Below are 26171 nucleotides of genomic sequence, written 5' to 3'. Positions count from 1 at the left end.
TATGCTCTTGACTATCTTCTGGCCCGTGAGGGTGGGGTATGCGCCATAGTGCAGGGCAAGTGTATCTTGGGAGTTCAAGACCTAACCGCTGCAGCAAGACCTGGACAATATCCAGGCTTGGGCTGACAAGGGGCAAGTAACATTCGGGCCACACAAGTGCCAGGCAATAACCATCACCAACAAGAGAGGGTGAAACCATCGCCCCTTTACATTCAATGGCATTTCCACTGCTGAATCCCCCACTATCAACATCCTGGGGAGTTATCATTGATCTGAAACTGAACTGGACTAGTCACATTCATACTGTGGCTACAAGAACAGTTCCGATTCTGGGAATTCTGCAGCGAGTAACGCACCTTCTGACTGCCCAAAGCCTGTCCACCATCTGCAAGGCACAAGTCAGGACTGTGATGGAATACTTTCTAATGCTTAGATGAGTGCAGCTCCAACAACACTCAAGACATTTGACACCATCCACGACAAATCAGTCCGCTAGATTAGCATCCGATCCACACCTTAAACGTTCACTTCCTCCACCACCAATGGCTGTGACAGCCGGGTGCACCATCTACAAGATGCACTGAAGCAATTCACCAAGGTTCCTTCGACAACTCTTTCCAAACCCGGGGCCCCCGTCAGCTAGAAGGACAAGGGCAGAAGAAGATAATAATCTTTATTATAGTTTTTATTATTGTCACAAGTGGGCTTACATTAACACTGCAATGAAGTTACTATGAAAATCCCTTAGTCGCCACACTACGGCACCTGTTCAGGTACACAGAGGGAGAATTCAGAATGTCCAATTCACCTAACAAGTACGTCTTTCGAGACTTGTGGGAGGAAACCGGAGCACCCGGCCGAAACCCATGCAGGCACAGGGAGAACGTGCAGACTCTGCAATGGGAATACGATCACCTGCAAGTCTCCCTCAATGCCACAGACCATCCTGACTTGGAATTATATCAGCATTCCTTCGCTGTCACTGGGTCAAAGTCCTGGAACTCTCTCCCTAACAGTACTGTGGGTGTACCTATACCCCACGGACTGCAGCGGTTCAAGAAGTCGGCTCACCACTTCCTACACAAGGGAAACTAGGGATGGGCAATAAAAGATGGCCGAGCCAGCATGTCCACATTATGATTGAATAATTTTTTTACAAATCACCATGCTCTCTGTCTGTGTTTGGTGCGGAAACCCAGAAGGCAGAAGCTAATGCTGTGGCAGAGTTAAAGAGCCAAGGCAAAGACCCTGGGCAGGATTCTCCCCTACCCAGCATGGCGGGCGGTCTCGGCGCCGAGGAGTGGCGTGAACCACTCTGGCATCAGGCCTCCTGGAAGGTGCGGAACCCTCCACACCTTCAGGGGCTAGGCCGGCGCTGGCAGGGTTGGCGCCACGCCAACCGGCGTGGAAGGGGCTTGGCGCCACGCCAACCGGCGGCGAAGGGCCTCCGTTGGCCAGCGCAAGTTGGCGCATGTGCAGGAGCGCCAGCGTGTGCTGGCGTCATACCAGCACATGCGCAGGGGGGGTTCTTCTCCGTACCGGCCATGGCTGAGGTCCACAGCAGCTGGTGCGGATGGAAAGAGTGCCCCCACATCACAGGCCCTCCTGCGGATCGGTGTCTTTCGGGATTTGTATGAGGAAACCGGAGCACCCAGAGGAAACGCATGCAGATATGGGGAGAATGTGCAGACTCCGCACAGCGACCCAAGCCGGGAATCAAACCTGGGACCCTGGCGCTGTGAAGCCACAGTTTTTATGTTGGCTGGGGATAAATAGTGTCCAAGACACAAGGGAGAACTTCACCCCTCCTTGGAAAAATGAATAGTTCCTACATATGCCAAAGTAGCCAAAATCAGGACCTTGCCTTGCAGAAACTGAGCTACAAACATGAGGCTTATCATTCTGTGGGACAAAATATCAAAGTCCCAGCCCTAATTGCATTGCATGATAATAAGGCTCCAGACTTTACGATTCATCATTAATTTTATTTTGGTTGGGAAAAAAATTCTTTGTCATCTGTGGAATTGACAATCAGAGTCAGCACCTATAAGATACATAAATTATATCGACATTGTAATGGAAATTACAATCAGAAATGAACAATAGGACTAGCCAAATATCTATTCTGGTTAGAACTAACCCTGTAGTTTCATTTTCAAATAAAAATATAAGTTGAAATGGCGAATCATTGAGCAGTGCGTGGGTGTATTTCCACCTCAACTCACTATCTTGCACCCCATGGAAATATTTACGTCAAAAGATGGTTTTGACTGTTTACGCTAAATGCTATCATCTAGAACATCTACAAAAACCTCAAAATGCTTCATTATTCAAATGTGCAGCAAGTGACAAACTGAGAGAGGTGAAGGAATAAAAAGCTTTTAACAAATTGAAGCATGGGATGTATCAAGAAGTGCTACGCGAAGGACAGATTCTTGACACAGCATTGTGGCTGAAAGGTAAGATTTCAGTATGTGGATGTTAAATTACTTATGTCAATGTTTGGAGTGCATTACCTCCGATACTGAACATTTATTCTCTATCGCAATGATACTGGAAAAGGAATGTCCTGGAACATTTACAGCTGGTTCAGTTGCATGTCAGGATTTAACATTGTTTTCAAGGGGCAAGAACTAGACGACAGGTTGATTTTGGGAATAATGTTGGAACTTCAACATTGACATAGAGATAAGGATTTGAAGACCCTGCTTTTATGTGGAACCTTTCACAAACTTCAGCAAATCCTAAAGCTCTTTACAGCCAATGATAAACGTCTTGAAGAGTAGTCACTGTTGTAATGTAAGGAATCTATCCCCCTCCCCCCTTCCCCCATTATGCTCTCCAAGCCAACTCAACCATTGTATTAGGGGTGATGTTACAAAACTGGCACCTCCATCCACACAGGGAAGGAAAGGGCTGAGAGAATGGCTCACAGGAGTTGCTGGAAATACTTAGTGCGTCTGGTCGCGCCTGCGGAGAATAACAGAGCCAACTTTGCAGACCGATGACCTTGTATCAGGACAGTTCCGATGACAGGTCACCAACCTGTTAGTTCTGTTTCTCTCTCCACAGAAGCTGCCTGACCTGCTGAGCGTTTCCGACGGTTTCTGTTCTTACTTCAGAGCTGCAGTATTTTGTTTTTGCACTGGAGGGATATCTAGTCCAGGTGAATGACCTGTTTCACCTAAAGGCACACATGTGAAGCCTGAGAGTATGTCGACCACCCACAAAGTCAGGTGGTGGGCGCACAATGTGGGAAGGAAGTATAAATATCATCAGTGATTCCGAATGCTGCAACTTCAAAAGTTTGTGTACATTGTTACTTTTTTTTTTCCAAAAGGTTGGCTACTTTCCAGTAGAATATTTAACACTTTCTGGTCAAATGTAGCAAAGTTCTCCTCTAGTTGTCAATGGAATTAAAAGTATTTCTTACATAAAGAACTAATTCGGATTCCTGAATGGTGTCAAAATTCACATTTATTTAAGTTGCCGTTTAATTTCTTTAATGTTACGCAATACTTTATTTCCAAGTAATACTGCACACTACCTCAAATAAAAGCAAAATACTGCAGATGTCGGAGACCTGAAATAAAATCAGAAGATGCTGGATAAACTCAGCAGGTCTGGCAGCGTCTGTGGAGAGAGAAACAGAGTTAACATTTCAAGTGCGTATGATTCTGCATCAGAACCCCATGGAAGGGTCATATGGAACCAAAATGTTAACTCTATTTCTTTCAGGGCAGCACGGTGACACAGTGGTTAGCATTGCTGCTTACGGCGCTGAGGACCCGGGTTTGGACCCGGGTTCGAACCCCGGCCCTGGGTCACCGTCCGTGTGGAGTTTGCACATTCTCCCCGTGTCTGCGTGGGTTTCGCCCCCACAAACCCAAAGATGTGCAGGGTAGGTGGATTGGCCCACGCTAAATTGCCCCTTAATTGGAAAAAACAATTGGGTACTCTAAATTTAACAAAAAAAAACAAAAAAACCTCTGCTTCTTTCACCACAAATGCTGCCTGACCTGCTGAGTTTATCTGTTTTCATTGCACACTACCTCGTCGGTCACAAATAGTAAGTCTCAGGAATTGTTTTCGCATCTAAATGCATCTTGTATGGATGAAGGCGTAATGATTGAAGCTTTGAATGTGAGAATTGGCAGACCTTACCTGGATATTAGCAACTGCTGGATAAACCTTACAAATCGATACAGACTGATGGGTCACTCAGTCAGAAATATTAGAGTCCGTACGTTAGTCATGACCTGCTGGAAGTGAAATTGTTTCAAGCCATAACAAATAGAGTTAGCTTTTCCTTTAAGATTTGATGCTGAATTATTAGGGCCCTAAAAATAACCATGTGAAATGACACTGAAAGCCCAACTTTATTGACTTGCAATACATGCTCCAGTGGTTAGTTAATGGCAAAGAAATGTCAGGGAAAGGGAACATTTTAGCTGCTTCAGTTTTCATTGAGAATAGGAAAACTGACTCCAATGTTCTATTGTTGAGATATATTAATTGTCGTTTGAAGTTTCTTGGCTTAGAGAGTGTAATGGGGCCTTGCACCTGCCATTCGACTACCCCATCTGTCTTTGCCACTGTGTGTAGGTTCTCCAGCACACTCGGTTCATTCTTGACATGAAACCATTTCTGTCCCTCCAAAGCAATTCTTGAGTGCTCAATATTAGTCTCTACAGACATCAGGGGCAGCAACAAAAACCTGCTTAGGCAGCACCTTTACTGTAACAGAATGTCCCAAGGTGCTTCACAGGAGTGTTGTCAAACACAAATGTCACGTTGGGCGGTATTAGGCCTAATGACCAAAAGGTTGCTCAAAGAGGTAGGTTGTAAGGAGCATCTTAAAGGGGGAAAGAGAGGCAGAGGTTTCAAAAGAGAATTCCCGAGCTTGGGACCGAGGCAGCTGAAGGCAGATCTGCCAATGGCGGAGCAATGAAAATCAGGGGTGTGCAAGAGGCCAGAGTGGGCTCCTGCAACTCTACATTCAACGATTTTATAGTAGAGAGTACTTTTAACGGAAAGTGTCCAGGCCAGTTCATACGATCATTATCAAATGGAGAATAATGCAGAAACAAACTGTACATACTTGTAGATACTTTAAACAGATCATTCGAGGAACAATGTCAATTGATACTTTACCTTTAAGAATATTCCTGCTTTCTGAATCCAAACTTAAGGAATGGCATTTTGGCTACATTGCTTAACAGGTGTGAATGGCATTTGAAAATTGCGAAGAATAGCGCAGCTTGCACAGTATCTCTGATCTGTGCTGTTTACAGTTGAACACTGTCTTCTTTCACATAAACCTGTCACATTAGTTGGACAAAGTGTTATATTATAAGCTCCAAAATTGCAATTCTGGATATTTCAAGGCTGTGTACCCTCCTGCAGAATGGTCCAACTTGTATTGGCAGCAGAGGGAGCTGGTCTTGCTAAAATTTTGTAAGCTAACCACTCCCCCGATTTTAATAACAACAGCTTATATTTATATAGCCCCTTTAATACAATGAACCATTCCGAAGAGCTTCACAGGAGTGTTGTCAAATGAAATTTGACACCAAGACACGTAAGGTGGTATTGGGCCTAATGACCAAAAGCTTGGTCAAAGAGGTAGGTATAAAGGAGAGTTTTAAAGTAGGAAAGACAGGTCGAGAAGCTGAGAGGTGTGAGGAGGCAATTCCAGAGCTTAGGGTTTTGACAGGTGAAGGCATGGCTACCTAATGGTTGAGCAATTAAAATCTCGTCCAATCACGGAAGTGGATATAGCGATGGTATGGACATGTGTGGCGGTATTCTCCCCCCTCCCGCCGGGTGAGAGAATCGCCGGGGCGCCGCGCGAATCACGCCAGACCGCCCCGACCCCCGCACGCGATTCTCCAACCCCACCCCCCGAAACAAGCGCTGCGAGAATTGCGCCGGGCCGCTCGGAAAATCGGCGCAAACGGCGGGCGACGATTCTCCGGCCTGGATGGGCCCAGACCCGCCGGCGCCATCCACACCTGGGGCGAAATTCTCCTACCCGCCCCACCACATTTCTGCGCCGACCGGCCGGCGGGAGTCTCCGTAACACCGGCCGGTCAATGGGGGTTTCCCATTGTGGGGCACCCCCACGCCGTCGGGAAACCCCCGAGCGCCGGCAGAACGGAGACTCCCGCCGGCGGAGAATGACGCCCCTGGTCGCTGCCGGCGGGTACTCGTCACGAAGGCTTGGGGGGCGGCCACTGGGGGGGGGGGGGGGGGGTCCGTTCCCGGGGGGGCCTCTGATGGGGTCTGGCCCACAATCGGCGCTCACCGATCAGCGGGCCGGCCTCCCCCCCCCCGGGCCTACTTCCTTGCACGACCGTCCCCAGAACCCCTGCGCCATGTTGGTGAGGGGCCGGAGCGCTCCGTGAGGTTACCGCGCATGCGTCGGTTGGCATCGGCACCACTGCGCATGCGCTAGATGGCGCCGGCCCAACTGCGCATGCGCAGGACCTAAGGCTTTTACACGGCGCCGGGTCTCTGACACCACGCCGAGGTCCCGCCCCCGTAAATCGCGCGATGCCCCTGCTAGCCCAACGGAGGGCGGAGATTAGGGGTCTGGGAACGGGCGCTGACGCCGGAGTAAAACACTCCGGTTTTTACTCCGGCGTCGGCACTTGGGAGAATCCCGTCCGTGGTTGGAAACATATTTTGGGATTAAATATGGTACCAAGGTTGCAAACAGGTCGGTTCGAGCTCAGACAGTTGACAAGGAGCGAGATGAAGTCAGTAGATGGGCAGCAAAAGACTACTTTGGTCTTCTCAATATTTTGTTGAAGGACATTTCTGCTCAAGCGGCCAGAATTGGAGGAGTCCCAATATATTGGAGGATCGTAGGGCTGGAGATGGTAAGATAGGGAGGGACTTGAAGACGAGGATGAGAATGATAAAACTGAGGCGCTGCTCAATTGGAAACCAGTGTAGACCAGCGAGCACGGGGACGATAGGTGAATACGATTTGATGGGGAGGTAGGACATGGGCAGCAGAGTTTTAAATGACCTCGAGTTTAGACAGGTCACAATGCAGACAGCCAGCCAGAGTGCTGTGAAACTGTTGTCTCAAGTTAGTAAAACCTTAGTTGAGGATTTCAGCAGCAGGTGAGCTCAGGCAGGGAGGGAGTCAGGCAATGGGCGAAAATCTCTGGTCGTTGCAATTCACTTTTCCTGGTGGCAGTGCCCCTTCCCCCCAAACCCCGCCCATGGGTTTCCCGACAGCCTGGGGTGGTTACAATGGGAAATCCCATTGACAAGCGGCGGGAGGATAGAATTCTGCCACCAACGAACGGCAAGTGCTCGAGAAACACGCAGTTGGGGTACTGGAGAATATCATCCAATGTCACAGAAGTGGATACAGTGGTACAACATGTGGTTGGAAGCTTATTTCGGGATTAAATATGATACCAAGGTTGCAAACAGGTCGGTTCGAGCTCAGACAGTTGACAAGAAGCGAGATGGAGTCAGTGGATGGGCAGCAAAAGACTACTATGGTCTTCTCAATATTTTGTTGAAGGACATTTCTGCTCATCCAGCGCTGAATGTCGGAAAAGCAGTGTGACAGTCTGGAAACGGTGGAGGTGTCAGTATAGTCAGTGATGAGATAGCACTGGATGGTGTCAACACAAAAGTTAAACTGTGTTTTTGGATGATGTCGCCCAGGTGCAGCACATAGATGAGACATAGGAGGAGGAAAACAAAAAAATAACTAAATATGCCTGCTTCCACCAAATGATAGGGATATAGGAACAGGAGAAGATCATTGAGCCCAAAAAGCCAGCTCATCATTCAGTTAGATTGTGGCACAACTGCACCTTAACGTCATCTAACCCACCTAGGTTCCTTCGTGCTCTTGTCTAATAAGAACTTGGCAATCTCAGTCTCAACATTTTCAATTTGTCTAGCCTCCGCAGCCTTTTTGGAGAGTTGCAGCTTTCCTCTACACTTGGTGTGAAGTGCTTCCTTCCATCACCTCTCCATTGTTGAGGTTGTGCTCCCTTGTTCTGATCCCCCACCAGAGGAAATGGGTTCATTCAATTTACTCTATCATACTCTTTAATCATTTTAAACAGCTTCATTGTGCTCTCCAAGTGGAAACGTAAATATTGAACTATTTGACTAGGGCGCAGAAGCAAAATACTGCAGATGCTGGAATATGAAATAAAAACAGAAAATGCTGGAAATACTCAGCGTTTGTGGAGGGAGAAACAGGGTAAACATTTTGAGTCTGTGTGACTTTTGTGATTTACTAACATGTGGCTTTAATTTGGGCTCCAGGCGCAACAGGGACCGAGCCCTTCCAAGCAACATGAACACTGATTTGTAATCTCGGACGCAATCTAATAGAAAAGTTTCTAGGCACTGTTATGGGTCCGGGTTTACAGAACCCCAAAGTGTTTCATAGAGTCCAACCGACCCACAACTTTTAATAGATTGTGGTGTGGGAAGCACACGGCGTACTCTCCAGGTGTGATACAGCAATTATGGACAAATGGTTTTTAAAACAAAACAATGTTTATTCTATGAACTCAAGTTAACCTTTTAAAAACAAACATTGAATATCTTAACACCCATTACTTCAAAGATAACCCCAAAAGACTACAACACTAAATAATCCTTCAAACTGTTCCTTTAAACATCCAAAAGACTTCAAACCTTCAAAAATAGGAGCACATTAGGTTACATTCAATATATTTATAGTCTTTGGATTGCAGAAATCAACAGATCAGCTCCATTTTTCTTCATGCAGCTCACAGCAAAACACACAGACACTCCCAGCTGCGTTCTCAAACTGAAACTCAAAAAGCAGAAGTGAGCTCAGCTCCCCCCCCCCCTCTCCTTGACATCACTTCAGTAATATGATCAGCTCTATTTCTTAAAGGTACATTGCTTAAACATCCATTTCTTAAAGGTACTCTCACAGGACAGCGCAATCTACCCGAATGGAGATTAGCCGCGTTTCCCCCCGAGAAACACCCCACTATCTAACACCCATACAGGCAGATCGGGGGCCTCAGCGGGGAACTCCTCGACAAGGCCGCATAGCCCTGTTTTCTGCTCTGAGGAGCTCCACTCATCAGAACTCCTCAGTGCAACAAGAGATCGGGTCGCCATTTAAAAATTACGCCCAAGCTCTCAAGCCCCCAACATGGCCCCAGAACCTCCCCCAAGCCCAAACTCACTATAAGGGGTGGCTGCTCCCCCCCCCCAAATCGCACGGCAGTGTCACCTGGGCACCTTGGTAGGGCCAGGCTAGTATCCAGGTGGCACCATCAGGGTGCTGGGCTGGCAGGTAGGGTCTAGGTACTCAGGTGGCCCCAGGTGTGCAAGGTACCATCCTACCCAGAGGGCATGGACCTGGGGGCTTCCAATCCCCTGGGAGACTTGCACGAGTGGCGTTCTGTCTGGTTCCCATGTGTAGACCAGCACTGAACGGCGCTTGCCCGAGGCCTCCAAGGCGAGGGAGTTGGATCCAATGCCTTGGTTAGATTTCACAAATGCACCAACCATTGCCCTTGCCAGAGCAACACTTCCATCCCCGCCAGCCAAGCCCAGTGGTAATAGCCACACTCGGACATGGAACCAGCTGTGGCAACACTTCAGCCTGACCAAAATGTCCACCATGGCCCACATTTGCAACAATCTCAGGTTCGCCCCAGCCACAAAGGACAGCAGCTTAAATGGTGGAGACAGGATGGGGGGACACTGACAATTAAAGACTTCTACAAGGACAAAAACTAGCAACGTTAGAGGAGCTGACAGAGAGGTTGCATCTGCCCAAAGGGAACGAACTACAACATTTACAAATCAAAAATTTTCTCCAGAAAGAGACAACAACATATCCACGGATGCCGGGACACTCACTGATAGAGGAGCTGTTGGACACGGGCGACTTGGGGAGGGGGAACTGTGGGGACCTGTATGGGCAACTGTTAGAAGAGGCACGTTCTCTGGACAAGGGAAAAATGGGAGGAAGAACTAGGGATAGGAATAGGGTGGGGGCTCTGGAGCAAAGCACTGAACAGGGCAAACTCAACCTCCACATGCGCACGGCTAAGCCTAATGCATCTGAAAGTGGCGCACAGAGCACACCTAATCAGAACCAAATAAGCAGGTCTACTCGGAGGTGGAGGACAAATTTGAGCGGTGCCAGGGAAGCCTGGCCAGCCACACCCACATGTTCTGGGCATGCCCCAGATTTGTTGGGTTCTGGCCAACCTTCTTCGAGGCGATGTCCAAGGTTGTGGGGATGAGGGTGGCGCCCAAGCCCGAAAGTGGCGGTCTTCAGGGTGTTAGACCAGCCAGAACTCTTCATGGAGAGGGGGGCCAATGCCCTTGCCTTTGCCTCCCTTATCGCCTGCTGTAAAATCCAGCACGACTGGTGATCAGCAGCAGGTTTCTATGGGATACCCCCTTAACCTTCTGAACTCCAGTGAATACAATCCTAACCGATTCATTCTCTCTCGTACGTCAGTCTCGCCATCCCAGGAATCAGCCTGGTAAACCTTCGCTGCACTCCATCTAGAGCATGAACATGGGGCGGGATTCTCCAAACCCGCGCCGGGTCGGAACATTGGCGGGGGGCCGCACGAATCGCGCCACGCCGCCCCGATGCCGGGACACGATTCTCCGAGCGGAGAATCGGTGCCATTGGGGCCAGCATGGTTGGCGCGCCGCCGGTCGGGGGCCGCTCTACGTGGCCCCCCCCCCCACAATTCTCCGGCCCGGATGGGCCGAGCGACCGTAAAAAAAAAAAAATGAGTCCCGCCGGCGCCGTTCTAACCTGCTCTGAGCCGGCGGGACCTTGGCGTTGAAGTGTCGGGTGGTGGCCTGCGGGGAGGGAGGGGACTCCACTGGGGGGGTGGGGGCCTCCGATGTGGCCTGGCCAGCGATCGCGACCCACCGATCGGCGGACCGGCCTCTCTGTCTCCCGGCCTCCTTTCTTCCGCGCCGGCGCCTGTTTCTCCTGCGCCATGTTGGGTCGGGGCCGGCGCGGACAAGGGAGACACTGCGCATGCGCGGAAATCGCGCCGGTGGGACTGCGCATGCGCGGGTTCGCACCGGACCCACTGCGCATGCTCGTATCCACCGGCGGCCATTCCACGGCCGGATCAGCAGCTGGAGCGGCGTGAACCGCTCCAGCGCCCTGCTGACCCCGTCGGGGCCAGAATTGCTGATCCTGGGGCCGTGTTGACGCCGCCGGGAACCGCGACGGCCTTTCCAACGGCGTCAACACTTAGCCTCAGGATCAGAGAATCCCACCCATGCTTCCTCAGATAAGGAGGCCAAAACTGCACAAAATATTCCAGGTGTGGCCTCACCAAAGCCCTGTATAATTGCAGCAAGACTTCTCTGCTCCTGCACTCGAATCCTCTCGCTTTGAAGGCCAATGATTGGATGGGTGAAGGGGGGATCCTGAAAAGGTGGGGGGCATGTAGCGATCGGGGCAGCCTTTCAAAATGGCGCCCCGGTCTCTGAGGAGCCGGTCCTGCTGGCGAGTTCAGCTTCCCAGTGCCAGAAAAAGTTCCAAGTGTGGCCTCAACAGGCAGAAACTCCCGATGACCCAAAAAAACGGTAAGAACAAAGAACAGTACAGCACAGGACAGGCCCTTCGGCCCTCCAAGCCTGTACCGGCCATGATACCAACCTTTGCCAAAACCCTCAGCACTTCCTTGTGCCGTATTCCTCTATACCCATCCTATCCATGTGTTTTTCAAGATGCCTTTTAAATGTTGTTAATGTATCTGCTTCCAAAACCTCCCCAGGCAACGTGTTCCAGGCACTCACCACCCTCTGTGTAAAAACACCAGCCTCGCACATCTCCTCTAAACCTAGCCCCACGGACTTTAAACCTATGCCCCCTGGTGACTGACCCCTCCATCCTGGGGAAGAGTGCCTGTCCATCCACTCTATCCATGCCCCTCATAAGTGCCGTTGAATAGCAGTCTCCATCACGGCATTGCAGCCGCCGCGAGACTCCCCGACAAACGCGCCCAAAACCACGCGTTGAAACTTTTCCGTTCAATGGTGCCCATAAATTAAAATCAAATATTGATTTGGTTGATGATTCAGAATTTTCTAAAACAAACCAGCCACAAGGCACAATGGGCAGGATTCTGCGTAGCCAGATGCCGAAATCGGCGATCGGGCGGACAATGGATTGCGACGCCGGAATCGGGACAGCCGCCGGTTTGACGCCGGTCCGCCATGCTCCGCCCCTCCAAACCAGCATCATCGAGACGCACACCGCGCGCCGTTGCAACGCCGTTGCCCCGTCATCAGCCAGCACACCCGCGATGCTCCACCCCGATGGGCCGGGTTCCCAGCGGCGCAGGCCACGTGTAGGTCCAGCAGGCGGGAACCTGGCGTGCCAGCTGCGGATAGTGTCCACGCCGCCACACCTGTCGGGGATCCGTGCCGCTGACCGGGAGGGGCTTCTGCTAGGCCTGGGGGGAGTTGTGGGGGGTGGACTGGGGTGTGGGGTCACGGATGGAGGGTTAGTGTTCGAGCACGGCCAGCGCCATGTTTTCTGGCGAGACCGGTGCAGGTCGTCAGCCCTGTGCATGAGCGGCCCGGGACCAGGCCATTTTCGGCGCGATCCGCAGCGTTTCACGCAGCGCTGGTGCTAGCCCCTCACCGGTACCGGAATCGGGGACGGGTTCGCGTCGATTTTCCTGTTGTAAAACCCCCGCAGATTCTCCGTTCGAGCTGGCACTTAGCCTCAGGAACGGAGGATCCAGTCCAATGTTTTCTGAGTGTTACACCCGTGGAAAAACTTTAATCGCTAAGATAATGGATTTTTGTGGTCTTTGTCATGGAAAAGTCTGCTAAAAAACTACATAGAACACTTCCCTGACATTGGCACATTGTGGGTAAGATATAAAACACACTCATGAGTGTTAGCCATAGTCAGAGGGTTGTGAATTCTAGCGCCATTCCAGGACTTAAATATAAGAAACTTAAGTTGATTCTTTTGTGAGGTGCTAAAGGAGTGCCGCACTGCTGTCTTCCAGATGAGATGTCGAACAGGGGCTCCATCTGTCCTTCAGAAGGGCACAAAAGATACCACAGCACTATTTGGAAGGGGGCAGGTGTAGCACCACTGGTGTCCTGGCAAAATGTATCCCTCAATCAGCATAACCAGGACCTGATCACCTGATCGTTCTCGCGTTGATTTTTGCGGGAGCTTCCATGTATAAATTGGCTGCTGCATGTCCTACATTGCAACCTTGACCAAATTTCAAAGAACGTCCTCGGCTGTGAAGCGCAATGGGACGTCTGGAGTTCGCAAATGGTGCTATTTAAATGTAAGTTCTTTCTTTTCGTTAATTGAAAATATTTTTGTTGTTGCAAGGATGTAGTTGTTTTTAATGCCTCCCTCAGACCATGCGTGGCTGCATTCTGAAAATTCATTGCCTTATAGGGGCACGATTTGGATCACCAAAATGTATTCATGTCCAGTAACACGGCTTTGGTAGCTATTTCTGGTGTGTGGCGAACATTTCCTTGTATCTTATCAATCAGCCACAAAGCTGGTGTTTCTTGGACAAGAATAATGTGTGTCGATCATCTTGTGGCTGATCGGTGATATGTTTGAAACTATTTGGATCAATAGAATGCCAGTGGTTAGATCCTCAGAAGCCCAAATCAGGGGCGGGATTCTCTGAAAACTGACACGATGTCCGGGACGCGGCGCCAAAAACAGCGCGGATCACTCCGGCGTCAGCCCCCCCCCAAACAACGCAAATTGTCCGGCTCCGAATGGGCTAGGAGCGGCGTGCGCCATTCGCGATGGCGTCACCCGACATGGACGGTGACGCCGTGCGGCGTCATTGACACCGCATGGCGTGACGGCTCAAAAGACGCGTCCCCCCCCACCCCGGAAGACCCGACAAGATGGCCGCCCACCACGCAGCCCCGAGGTTCCAGGACCGCGACATCGAGGTGCTCCTGGACGCAGTGGGGAAGAGGGAGTCCCTGTACCCCGGACACAGCCGCAGGGTCACCCCACGCCTCAGCCAGCGTCTGTGGAGGGAGGTGGCAGAGGCCGTCAGCGCTGTGGCTCTGACACCACGGACAGGCACCCAGTGCCACAAGAAGGTGAACGACCTCATCAGGGCAGCCAGGGTGAGTCCTCCCCTCTCCCTGCCCGATGTGCGGTACACCCCCAGGTGAAACCAACCCTAACCCTAACCTCTGCACCACGAGATACAGAGAGACCCGGACCCTCTGGCACGCGACGCCCGTAGGATGCCCCAGGGCGAACACGGGAGACGGAGAGACCTGGAGCAATAGGGAGACGACGCCCCCATCTCGTGCGGCTGCGGTGACGCAGGCGTGTGCCACCCAGCGATGAGGGGGGCAGCCACAAGCCCCCGTCGCAGCCGAGCCACGAAACCACTACCCAGGACAGCCCTACCCACGACACCACTACCCAGGACACCCCTACCCTGGACACCCCTACCCAGGAGACGCCTACCCAGGACACCCCTACCCAGGAAACCGAAACACAGTTCCGTGACACAGAGTGGATGGGTGGAGACGAACTGCCACCCCAAAGTACCATGGACTCAGAGTCGGACGATGCGCACGACACAACGCCACTGCTGTCTCCAACACCCTCCACCATCGCAGAAACACTCACCTCGGTTGGGCACTTTAGTGATGAGGTGTCTGGTACACTCACTGGTGCGCACAACACAGCCGTCCCGGTACAGCAGGTGGAGGTAGGAGCAGCAGAGGGGCCGGGAGGTCAGAGGGCATCCTGGCGCAAGCGAACATCTGCCGCCCAGATGGATCCCGGGTTCCTGGAGTTACTATGCCCATCCATAGCCCCGATGCAACCACCGAACCTGGGATGAGCGAAGAGGGTGACGGCCGGCTTGCAGCGGCTGCAGTCGCAGGTGGAGGAGTGCACACGCGTCCAGGAGCTGGCAGTGGTGCTGGTCATGCGTGCCACCCAGGCCGACACCGCATGGGTGGCGTCCACGGTGGAGGCAATGGTGCGACGGTGTCAGACATGGGAGCAGTATGCGAGGCCTGGGGCTTTCCGTGCAGGCGGCGTCTGTGGCCCAGGACATGGCTGCCCTCTCACAGGAGGCCATGAGCCAGTGCCAGCGGCAGATGGCAGAGGCGCTCAACGCCGTGGCCCTGTCTCAGCAGGCCATGGCCCAGTCTCAGCAGGCAATGGCCCAATCCCTGCAGGCCATGGCCCAGTCTCAGCAGGCAATGGCCCAATCCCTGCAGGCCATGGCCCAGTCTCAGCAGGCCATCGCTGAGGGCATCGGCGCCATTGCCCATGTGCTAGCCGGCGTCGCACAGTCACAGACAGGGATGGCCAACTCCCTGAGCTCCATGGCTGCAAACCTGCAGACCCTTGTCGATACCAGCACGGGCCTCCAGGACTGGCAGCGCCAGGGGTCGGAGGGGCGTCGGATGGCCGGTCCGTTCGCACCCCCGACCCATGTAGAGGCCTGGGGGCCATTGGGCACCCCAAGGGAGGAGGAGTTGCTGGCGCCCGTCCCTGGTCCCCCTGTAGGGGAGGTCCAGAAACACTGCAGCACCTTGGACTCCCCCCCCTTCCGTCCCAGTCGCCCATCTGGGCCAGGACGCCCCAGGAAACGGACGCCAAAGGCACCCCGAGTCAGAGGGCAGGAATCGCAGGAGTCCACCTCCAGTTCTGCTGTACCGTCTGAGGAACCACCTAGGCGTAGTCAAAGGGCCCGTAAGGCCAAACAATTAGACACTGAGTAAATTGGCACGGGTGCAGGGTACAGACGAGTTTTAGGGGCTGGGGCACTTGTATGCACTGTTTGTTATTAAAATCACTTTAACACCTACAGAAGCTGCCATTGTGCTCTGTCCGAAGCGTGCGGGGGTGTCATGTACGTTGACCGCCAGTGTGTGTGTGAGGGGTGGTCTTACGTCGGCCTCAGGTGAGTCTGCCCCCTTCCCCCTGGGCCGCCCTCACCATCCCCCCAGGCAGAGGACGGGACCGTGCGTTGCAGTGTCACAGCCGCATGCAGGGATGGTCCGGGTGGATGGTGGTACTGTGGCCATGGGTCAGACACCGTCCAACGATGTGGAGCCAGGAGCTCATCGCAGAGCGGGTTGTCATCATCCTCCATGGCCTGCAATAGGCACGCTTCCACCGGCGCCCGTGAGAGCACGGCCGTCGTGCCGCAGGTGGATCTGCAATGGAGATGTGGTGTGCATGCGGGTGGGGTGGGTGTAGTTGGGGAGGAGGGGGGGTAAGGGTGCTGGGTGGGTGGATAGGTGGGGGGGGGGGTGAGGATGTTCGGGTGTTGCCATGGTGTGCGGTATGTGGCCATACTCGCCGATTCCCACGCCCCGTAGTCAGTGAAGCGGGCAGCTATCAGCCTGTCCCGTGCCCGCTGACCCAGCCGGTAATGGTGGACAGCCACCCGCCCGTGTCTAGCCCGTCTGCCCTGACCATTGCCCCCATCCGCCTCATCTGGGGAGGACTACGCCTCTTCTTGCTGCTCCTCCACTCCGCCCTCCTCTGCCTGCGGAACATCGCCCCTCTGCTGGGCTATGTTGTGCAGGACGCAGCACACCACGGGCGAGATTCTCCATTCCCGCGCCGAAGTTCCCACGCCGTCGTGAACGCCGTCGAGGTTCACGACGGCGCGAAACGGCCCCTATCCCGACCGATTCAGGGCCCGATAATGGGCTAGGATCGGGGCCGCATCATCTACACGCGCCAGGCCTTGCCGCCGCGTAAAGGCGGCACCACATACATGACGCGGCCGGCGTCGCATAACCGACGCCAACCTGCGCATGCGTGGTTGCCGTCCTCCCCGAGTCCGCCCCGCAAGAAGATGGCGGATGGATCTTGCGGGGCCGCGGAAGGAAGGAGGTCCTCCTTCAGAGAGGACGGCCCGACGATCGGTGGGCACCGATCGCGGGCCATCCCACATTTGAGGTACCCCCCGGTGCAGGATCCCCCCTCCCCCCCCACAGGCCGCCCCCCCCCCAGCGTTCCGCGCTGTCCCAAACGGCAGCGACCAGGTGTGGACGGCGCCGGGGGGAACCCGCCGTTTTGGCCTGGCCGCTCGGCCCATCCGGGCCTGAGAATAGCGGGGGTGCCGGAGAATCTCGATTTTGGGTGTCTCTGGCTATTCTCCGGCCTGTGGCCCGCGGAACTCGACGGGGCCGTTCCCGCCACTTGGGAGAATCGCAAGAGGGCGTCGGACCGGCGTCCCGGGAAATTTTGGCGGCCCAGGCGATTCTCCCAACCGGCGCGGGAGTGGAGAATCTCGCCCCACAATGATGCGGCCGACCCTATCTGACGGATACTGGAGGGTGCCCCCTAAGAGGTCCAGGCACCTGAAACGCATTTTCTCTCTATCACTCCCCTTGTCGCTGCATGGGCATCATTGTAGCTGTTCTCCACGTCATTCTGTGGCCTCCGTATAGGCGTCATGAGCCACGACCACCCCTGTCGCCCAGCAACCAGCCCCTCAGCCAGGGGTGGCGTCCCTCATACATGCCGGGGATGTAGGACCGTGACAACACGTATGAGTCATGTACACTTCCCGGGTACCGGGCACAGGCGTGCAGGATAATCATGCGATGATCGCAGGCCACCTGGATGTTCATGGAATAGGTCCCCTTCCTATTGGTGAACACGGCCCTGTTATCTGCAGCTGGCCGCACGGCGACGTGCATCCCATCAATCGCGCCCTGGACCATGGGAAACCCGGCCACGGCAGAGAAGTCCACGGCCCGGGCATCCTGGCTGGCCCGGTCCACAGGGAAACGGATGTAGCGGTCCGCAATGGCATATAGGGCGTCTGTCACTGCCCGGATGCACCGGTGCACCGATGTCTGCGAGATGCCAGACAGGTCCCCACCTGGCGTCTGGAATGACCCCGTGGCATAAAAGTTCAGGGCCACCGTAGCCTTGACGGACACGGGGAGAGAGTGTCCCCCCCCCCCTCCCCAGTTCCATGCGGTGCCAGGTGTGCCAGCAGGTGGCAGATGTGTGCCACGGTTTCCCGGCTCATCCGGAGTCTCCTCCTGCATTCCCGGTCCGTGAGTCCTGGTACGACAGCCGGGGCCGGTACACACGGGGCCTCCTCGGGTGCCTCCATTGCCGTGGCGCCGCGACGTCCTCCTCCCCCTCCTTGTGTTCCTCCTCCACGACGTGCTCCCCCTGCTCCTCCTCCTCCCCGTCCTGTCGGGCGGGCGTCCCTCCAGCCTGGGCGGCTGCCGCCTGCCCCTCTGCGGCATGCTCCTCTGCGGCATCATGCACAGCCTCTCTGGCACGCTCCTCCTCCTCCAGGGCAACATGGAGAATAGCGGCTGTCGCCACGGCGGCCATCATCGATGGCTGATCAGAAAACATGACATGTCATCATTGCCCGTACCCCCCCTCCCCCCAGCCAGGTGGCTTGGGCTGCATGGGCACGACTGTTGGAGGATGGCATCTGGCCAGGCGGGCAAACTCCCTTGCCCTCGCACCCACCGTCCCCGGCACTCATTCCCCCGTACCCTGAACTCATCCCCCCGTCCCCGGCACTCATCCCCCCCTCCCCGGCACTCATCCCCCCCCCCCCGTCCCCCTCGCCGGCACTCACCCCCCCTTCCCCCCCACCCCACCCCACCCCCACCCCGCCGCACACCCACCCACACACACCTCTCCCCCACACACACAGACTGCGGCCACGCCATCACCTCTCCTGCGGCCACCCCCCAGGCTGTGACCTACCTCCACGCTGGACGGTGTCAACCATCAGCACTGGTTGACGCCGTTAAAAAGGTGTTTTGATTTACGCCGGCATGAACACACTTCGGCCCATCCGGCCAGGAGAATATGGGCAGCCCCAGAGTCCATTGTCTCACGCCGCCCCCCGGCCATTCTCCGAGGCGGGCGGCTCGATTGACGCCCCGCCGACGTTTCACCCTTCGGAGAATTCGGCGGGCAGCAGGGGCGGGATTTACGCCGCCCCCCCACCCCCCAGCGATTCTCCGACCCAGCGGGGGGTCGGTGAATCCCGCCCGAGGTCCTTCCCCAAAAGCAAAACTCCACTAAAATAGAACAGGAACCCACCCACGCTAGAATCTGAGTGTTCAATAAATAAGGCTTAACGAATTACCAAACAGAAAAAGATGCCTCGCAGCCCGGAGTGTTTCTATGACAGTACTTATTGCGGGAGCAATGTTTAAATAATTTTGTTATTTTCTTGTCAATGAAACAATTGACTTCTTTCCAAATTGGCTCAACTCCCCCTCCCCAAGGGCAATTAAGGATGGGTAATAAATGTTGGGCCTTGCCAGTGTCATCCACACCCGAAGAATGATTTTTTAAAAATCCCAGTGGACACCATGTGATGTGCTCGATTATCGATCAGCAGCTGGCAGAGCAGGCTAGAGGGGTTCAATGGGCCACTGCCACTCCGTCTTCTCAACTACCAGTGATCAAAATGTGAGAAAGCAGTAAGAGAGCTCCTCGCCGAGTGCAAGGTCAAGATGGGAATGTATCCGTCCAGTCCAGCTTGTTTCTGAAAACTAAATTATGCACATTTGAGTCGCCGGAGATTGACAGGAAATATCTGTCAAGTTATTCACCCTGGGGTAACACGGACTGCAACAGGATGCAGATGAACGGTAAAGCATACACCAAATGTAGGCGTTGGTTCAATACGATTTATTGAACTTCTGTAACAATGCACACAGCTGGCTGTGGGTTGACACTCTACTACTCTAAGTGTACTAACTCTAACTAACTAGACCAGGCTAGCTCTGATCCACGTGTAGAAGGTGCTGACTGATATATACATCCTGACTGTCACTACAGTTGTCGCCAGTGGAAAGAGGAGGAGTGCTGATGCCTCGTGTGTTTTATAGTTGGAAGTCCCCCTCTGGTGTTCTGTCTGGTGATTGGTTGTGTTCTGTCCTGTATGTTGATTGGCTAACCTGGGTGTCTGTCACAGCCTGTTTTTACCTCATGATGTGCATGGGTGCATATTATGACAATATCTAACCAAGAAAATGAACTGGGAGGTTTGTGAATTTGCTTTTTCCTCCTGCTTTCACTCTCATCCGTAACAGGATCTGACCAAGCCCTGTTAGAAATTGGAGAACTTACTGAAACCATGCAATAGAGGTATGCATTAAGAGTCGATGGAAAATGTTGTATTCATGACCCCCGACCACAAAGACCACAAGTCACACACCGGTGACGATAAAGTGCTGCTTTGAATTATTTTCATCAAATGTACTTCCCCTGGGTGCATGTTCTAGTTAGACCCATGAATGTTTGTAAAAACATTTGCTCCTTAACCACATTTTGCAATTCTTAGATTTTTTTCTTTTAAAAATATAAGGGCACACTTGTGCAGAGCAGAGTATAACCAACAGCACGCCGAAACTGGTCAGACGAAAAGCGAGAACCTGCAGGTGCTGCAATCCTTGTTTCAGACGCCTAGTCAGACCTCAACAAAGGTTAAGATACTGAACGAGACGCGTAACGTTTTTAAGTTTTTAGACTGTTCCAGGAGTGATAATATAAGAAACTGGGCTTTGTTATTTTCATAAACAAACTTTATTAAAACAAAAGAAAACACCGTTTAACTTTCAGACCTTGATGTGTTGGGTGTTCTGGATCACATACAGGTCACCAACACTTGAAGTAGTGCAACACTATTTTATTAAAAGGTTAACTATTTAAACATACTTGAACTGTGGGTAAATACGATACTAGCTTTAACTGAAGACCTTTGCTTTGTCCTAACCAGTTGATGCACTCAGCACATGGTGAATGTCTGTGTTGCAGGCTGTGAGCTCTGTGCTCCTAGCTAGCTGCTACTCGAATGAGCAGGAACTCTGATGCCCCCTGTCTTTATAGTGCGTGTGCTCTCACTGATGATTGGCTGCGGTGTTGTGTATGTTGATTGGTCCCACTGTGTGTCCATCAGTGTGTGTCTGCACCATGATATACTGGTGTATATTATGACAGACCTCACAGTTCTAACACTGGTAGGTTATAGACAGTTTAACTTTTGACACATGGATTCCCATCAAACAACACTTGGCATTAGCATTCAGCTCTTATTCCACTTAGACATTCAGGTAAAGGCAGCACTTTGATCTGGGAAGCAGTCTTCTGTTGTGTTATGTAATTTGGAATAACACAAGCTGCCACTTGATGCAGTTTTGAGTAAAAGTTGCTCCAGACTTTGAAGTGAGTTCAATGTGTTTTATTGAACTATTAGCACAGTTCTCAATGAGTGCGACTCTCTGCTAATCTAAATGTAGTAACTCAGTCTAACTGAACCAGCCTTGCTCTAAGCCACGTGCTGGGGTGTGATGCTGAGGATACACCCTGTCTCACTCTGTAGATGTTAGTCTGTGGAAAGAGGCATCATCCCTTTTATAGTGAGATACCACCCCTGAGTGTCCTGACTGTTCATTGGTCGTGTCCTATTCTATGTGTTCATTAGCTGCATGTTTGCATATCATGACATCTTTCTTCTGTTAGGGACATCTTTTTCAGAATCCTTTCTTTAAGCTTGCAGGGTTCGTGACCAGACCCTCTTTATGCTTCTATGTGTCTGTCTTACGACTGCATGTTCATTACCTCCTTCTGTGGTTCTTTTTCATGACCTCCTCCACTGGCTGCTGGCCTGCTTGCCTGCATGTTCCCAAAAAGATCTCTCTCTCTCTCTCTCTAATCTCTGCCCAGCACTTCACACACAGCATCGTCCTTGAGGTGGTCATTATTTCGTTGATGGCCCATTCCCATCTACACAAAAGGCTAGAGCCATGCCATTCATATGCAACTAGATTTTGATTAGTAGACCATTAGGTCCTCAGACTCTGTTACTGTGGGCGGCGAGGTAGCACAGTGGTTAGCGCTGTTGCTTCACAGCTCCAGGGTCCCAGGTTCGATTCCCAGTTTGGGTCACTGTACCTCGGTACAAAGACAATAAACCAATCCAATCCAATGCAAGTAGTGTGTTTTTCCCCTGGGACCGGAGCAGATTTGATGGGCCGAATGGTCCTTTCTGCACAGTAAATTCTATGATAATGGGAGAATGTCTCACCCTACAGGAATGTCCTGAAGAACAATAGGTCTTTGCTGAATCACATTATGCATTCCCTGATGAGGTTAGGTTTGACTGAGAGCCTGTGACTCAGCTAGGTATGGGTGTATTCCTTTGCCTCTGCTGCTCGCAGTTTACCATTCACTGCTCCCAATGTGGCCTACATTGCAGAGACTAAACTCGGACTAGGTGACCGCTTTGCAGAACACCTTCAGTCCGTTCATGCTCTCATGTCCACATGTCCGTCCTTGGCCTGCTGCAATGTTCCAATGAAGTTCAGTGCAACCTGGAGGAACAGCACCTCACCTTCCGATTAGGCACGTTAGTCTTTTGAACATTCAGTTCCACAACTTCAGACTGTGAACTCTCCTCCACCTTATTTTGATTTTTACCCATTTATTTTTCTTTTTCTTCCATTGATTCATTTTTCCATTCCCCTTTTCAACCCGCGTTCCATCTTGGTTTTCCCTAAGCACCGTCACCCCTCCCCACCCCACTAGGGTCATCTGTTGCTTCTTCCAGGTTGTCCGTTGACACATTGCGCATTTTGGTTCTGCTAGTAACGCATTCTGACCTCTTAATGTGTCACTATTAACACCCTTCTCAGCCATTATCACCACCATTTACATTCCGTTTTTGCCCATGGTATCTTTGTCAAGCTCTCCTTAGCCTTCACCTACTGTTGGCCCTCTACCCAGCCCTACTGCTCAAAACCTTCCACCCTATCCCCGTAACCCAATAACCCCTCCTAACCTTTTTGGACACTAAGGGCAATTTAGCATGGCCAATCCACCTAACCTTTGGACCATGGGAGGAAACCGGAGCGCCCGGAGGAAACCCACGCAGACACGGGGAGAACGTGCAGACTCCGCACAGTCAGTGGCCCAGCGGGGAATCGAACCTGGGACCCTGGCGCTGTGAAGCCGCTGTGCTATCCACTTGTGCTACCGTGCTGCCCTAAATGAATTTTCTGTTCATGTGCCAGTCAAATGGGTTGCTTTTTCCTAGATGATGCCGAGCCTCTTGAGTTTTGTTGGAGCTGCACTCATCCAGGCAAGTGGAGAGCATTCCATCGCACTCCTGACTTGTGCCACGTAGATGGAGAACAGGCTTTAGGGAGTCAGGAAGTGGATTACTCTGCAGATTGCCAGCTCTGGTCTGCTCTTGTAGCTACAGTGTTTATATGGCTGGTCCAGTTCAGTTTCTAGTCAGTGGTAATCCCCAGGATTTTGATCGTGTTAATTCAGTGATGGTAATGCCATTAAATATCACGGGGTGATGCCAAAAATTGTGCAATCATCAGCGAACATCTCCAGTTCTGATTTTATGATGGCGGGAAGGTCATTGATGAAACAGCTGAAGATGGTTGGGTCTAAGACATCACCCTGAGGAACTCCTGCGGCAATGTCCTGGGTTTGAGATGATTAATCTCCAACAATCACATCCAGCTTCCAATGTACTAGGTATGATTCAAATAGGTGGAAAATTTCCTCCCAATTTCCATTAACTCCAGTTTTGCTCAGGTTCCTTAATGCCACATTCAATCAAATGTTGCCTTGCAGTCAAGGACTCACCCCCTCTGGAGTTCAGTTCTTTTGTCCATGTTTGGACCAAGGTAATAAAGAGGTGAGGAGCTGAATATCCCTGGCAAAACCCAAACTGAGAGTCAGTGAGCAGTTTATTGCTGAGTACATGCCACTTGATAGCATTGTCTTCAATACTATTGCCGGATTGTTGTTAGGGTCCATGAACTTTGCAGTGTCCAGTGCCTTCAACCATTTCTTGGTATCACATGGAGTGAATCGATTTGGCTGATAGCTGGCACCTGAGATGCTGGGGACCTCAGGAGGCGACGAGGATGAATCATCCACTCAGCATTTCTGGCTGAAGACTGTTGCAAATGCTTCAGCCTTGTCTTTTGCACTGATGCGTTAGTCTCCTCCATCACTGAGAATGGTGTTGCTTTTGGAGCCTCCTCCACCAGTTAGTTGTTTTATTATCCACCACCTTTCACGGTTGAAGGTGGCAGGACTGCAAATCTTAGATCTGATCGATTTGTTGTGAGATCACTTCGCTCTATCACATGCTGCTTTAGTTGTTTGACATGCAAGTAGTCCTATGTTGTAGCTTCACCAGGTTGACTCCTCATTTTTAATTATACCTGGTGCTGCTCCTGGAATGCTCTCATGCACCCTTCATTGAACCAGAATTGATCCTCCAGCTTGGATATAATGGGGATGTGTCGGGCTATGAATTTACAGATTGTGCTTGAATACAATTCTGCTACTAATGATGGTCAGCAGAAAGCCTGGGAAAGGTAACAGCAGGATACAAAGAAAGTCGTAAGAGGAGCCAAAAGGAATTGAGAAAACAAGTTAAAAGGATATTAAGCACAACAACAAACGATTTGGCTAATCTGGCAAGCTAAGGAGTAATAGGGGGCCATGCAGGGAGGATATAGGTGAGACTATAATGGATAATAAGGAAATAACAGACTTGTTATTTTGCATTAGTTTCCACAGTGAACGGAAGAGGTGAAAATACAAGCAGCGCAGAGAAAGCCCAAAATAATTCAAGGGGAAGGAGTTGGTGGGTTTACCATAATTTTTAAAAGAGTAGCAGGCAAGAAAATGATGGGATTTAAGCTAGAAATATCTGCAGGACATGACCATCCCAACTTATTCAAATAGGTGGGGAAATTGCAAATGCATTCGTCATCACTTTCCAAATACTTTGTGAATTATGCCCTTGGATTGAAAAACTGCAAACATCACTCCATAGCTAGGAAGGGAGAGTAAGAGAAAGCTGGTTAACTACAGACCTGTCGGTTTCGCATCATTTATGGAGAGGCTACTCACAACTACCATCAGATGCAAAGAGATTAGATGGACATTAGCTGGGCAAAAAGTCTTCTGAAGGGTTTATCATATTTGACTAATCTGCTCTCATTTTTTTTGAGGTCAACAACATGTTGGGTAAGGGTTTTTCTATGTTGTTTACATGGACAGCCAGCAGACCATGGGGAGAGGGCAGGAGCATGGTGTAGAGACCGAGAATCAGCCATGGTCATGTTGAGCGGTGGACCATGCTCACAGGGTTGAATGGCCTACCCCTGCTCCTGTTTCAACATTTTGATAAACATTCACACAAAAGATTTTCAGCTAAATAGAGAGTGCCCAAAACTGGAGGGAACTGTGACACCGATCAGTAACTGGTTTGGAGGTAAGAGGCAGGGGGTTAATTTTGTCGATGAAGGTGATGGTGAGGTGACATCACTCGGAGGAGCCGAAAGCAAGAGTTCACTCAACTCCAATTGTTGGCATTCGGGCCCTGGGTGGCATACTGTCAGCTGTGTGAAGTTATCAACAACCTCCAGCGTCCCACACCGTCAATGCTGACAGATCATGGTAAGGTAATAGCCCGGACATTTGTCTTCCTGATGCTGATGGTCAAACCAACCTCCTGACAAAGCGTGAGAGAGTCTGTCCATTTGTTGCTGAAGGTGTTCCTTGCTGTGAAATTCCAGAGCGGCGTCATCAGCGTTGGCGGCTCTCCGATGAGGACCTGGTGTCTCGGTTCTCAGGCGGAGAGGTTTGAACAGCTTACTGTCAGTTCCGGTGTGTAAGTAGACATCCTCGATGGAGAGCCTGGATATAACAATAGCAAAGAGAAGAATATGCCAAAGATTGTCAGTGTCAGAACACAGTCCCCAATCTCGAATGGTTCTGAAGTTGCTTCATCATAGCTGACCTTACCCATCATTCATTCTGAGCAGCTTTGGCAGGCGGCCAATTTTCTACAGCCGCTTGTAGACTGCCTCTGCTCACATGGCCGAATACTTGATTGTGATCAATGAAGGCAATATAGAGTGGTCTCCTTTGTTCATGGCATTTCTATTGCACATGCCTGTCTGAGAAAATCAAGTCGATTGTAAATCTTCCAATTGTGAAACCATGCTAGGATCTGGGATCAATGCGTTCAGCCAAGATCTGCATTCCAACATGGGCAGCATGAGAAACAATAGGCGGGTCAGAGAATTGCCAGGGGGCAGCTTAAATCCCGCCCCCAACC

The 26171-nt window shown here is 51.7% G+C and overlaps 1 long non-coding RNA gene across 1 annotated transcript in view; it reads left to right on the top strand.

Annotated features, from left to right (window-relative positions):
- Window positions 1–2345: 2345 nt before the first annotated feature.
- The window catches only part of LOC140387277 (uncharacterized), a 118598-nt gene continuing 94772 nt past the window's right edge, over window positions 2346–26171 (top strand). The window contains exon 1 of the long non-coding RNA XR_011933826.1: window positions 2346–2459. This is a non-coding gene — a long non-coding RNA (uncharacterized lncRNA). The remainder of the gene's footprint in view (window positions 2460–26171) is intronic.

This window comes from Scyliorhinus torazame, chromosome 12 (assembly GCF_047496885.1).
Source record: "Scyliorhinus torazame isolate Kashiwa2021f chromosome 12, sScyTor2.1, whole genome shotgun sequence".
NCBI classification, from domain to species: domain Eukaryota; kingdom Metazoa; phylum Chordata; class Chondrichthyes; order Carcharhiniformes; family Scyliorhinidae; genus Scyliorhinus; species Scyliorhinus torazame.
The sequence above is the reverse complement of the archived record's forward strand: the minus strand, read 5'-3'. Positions and strand labels throughout refer to the sequence as shown.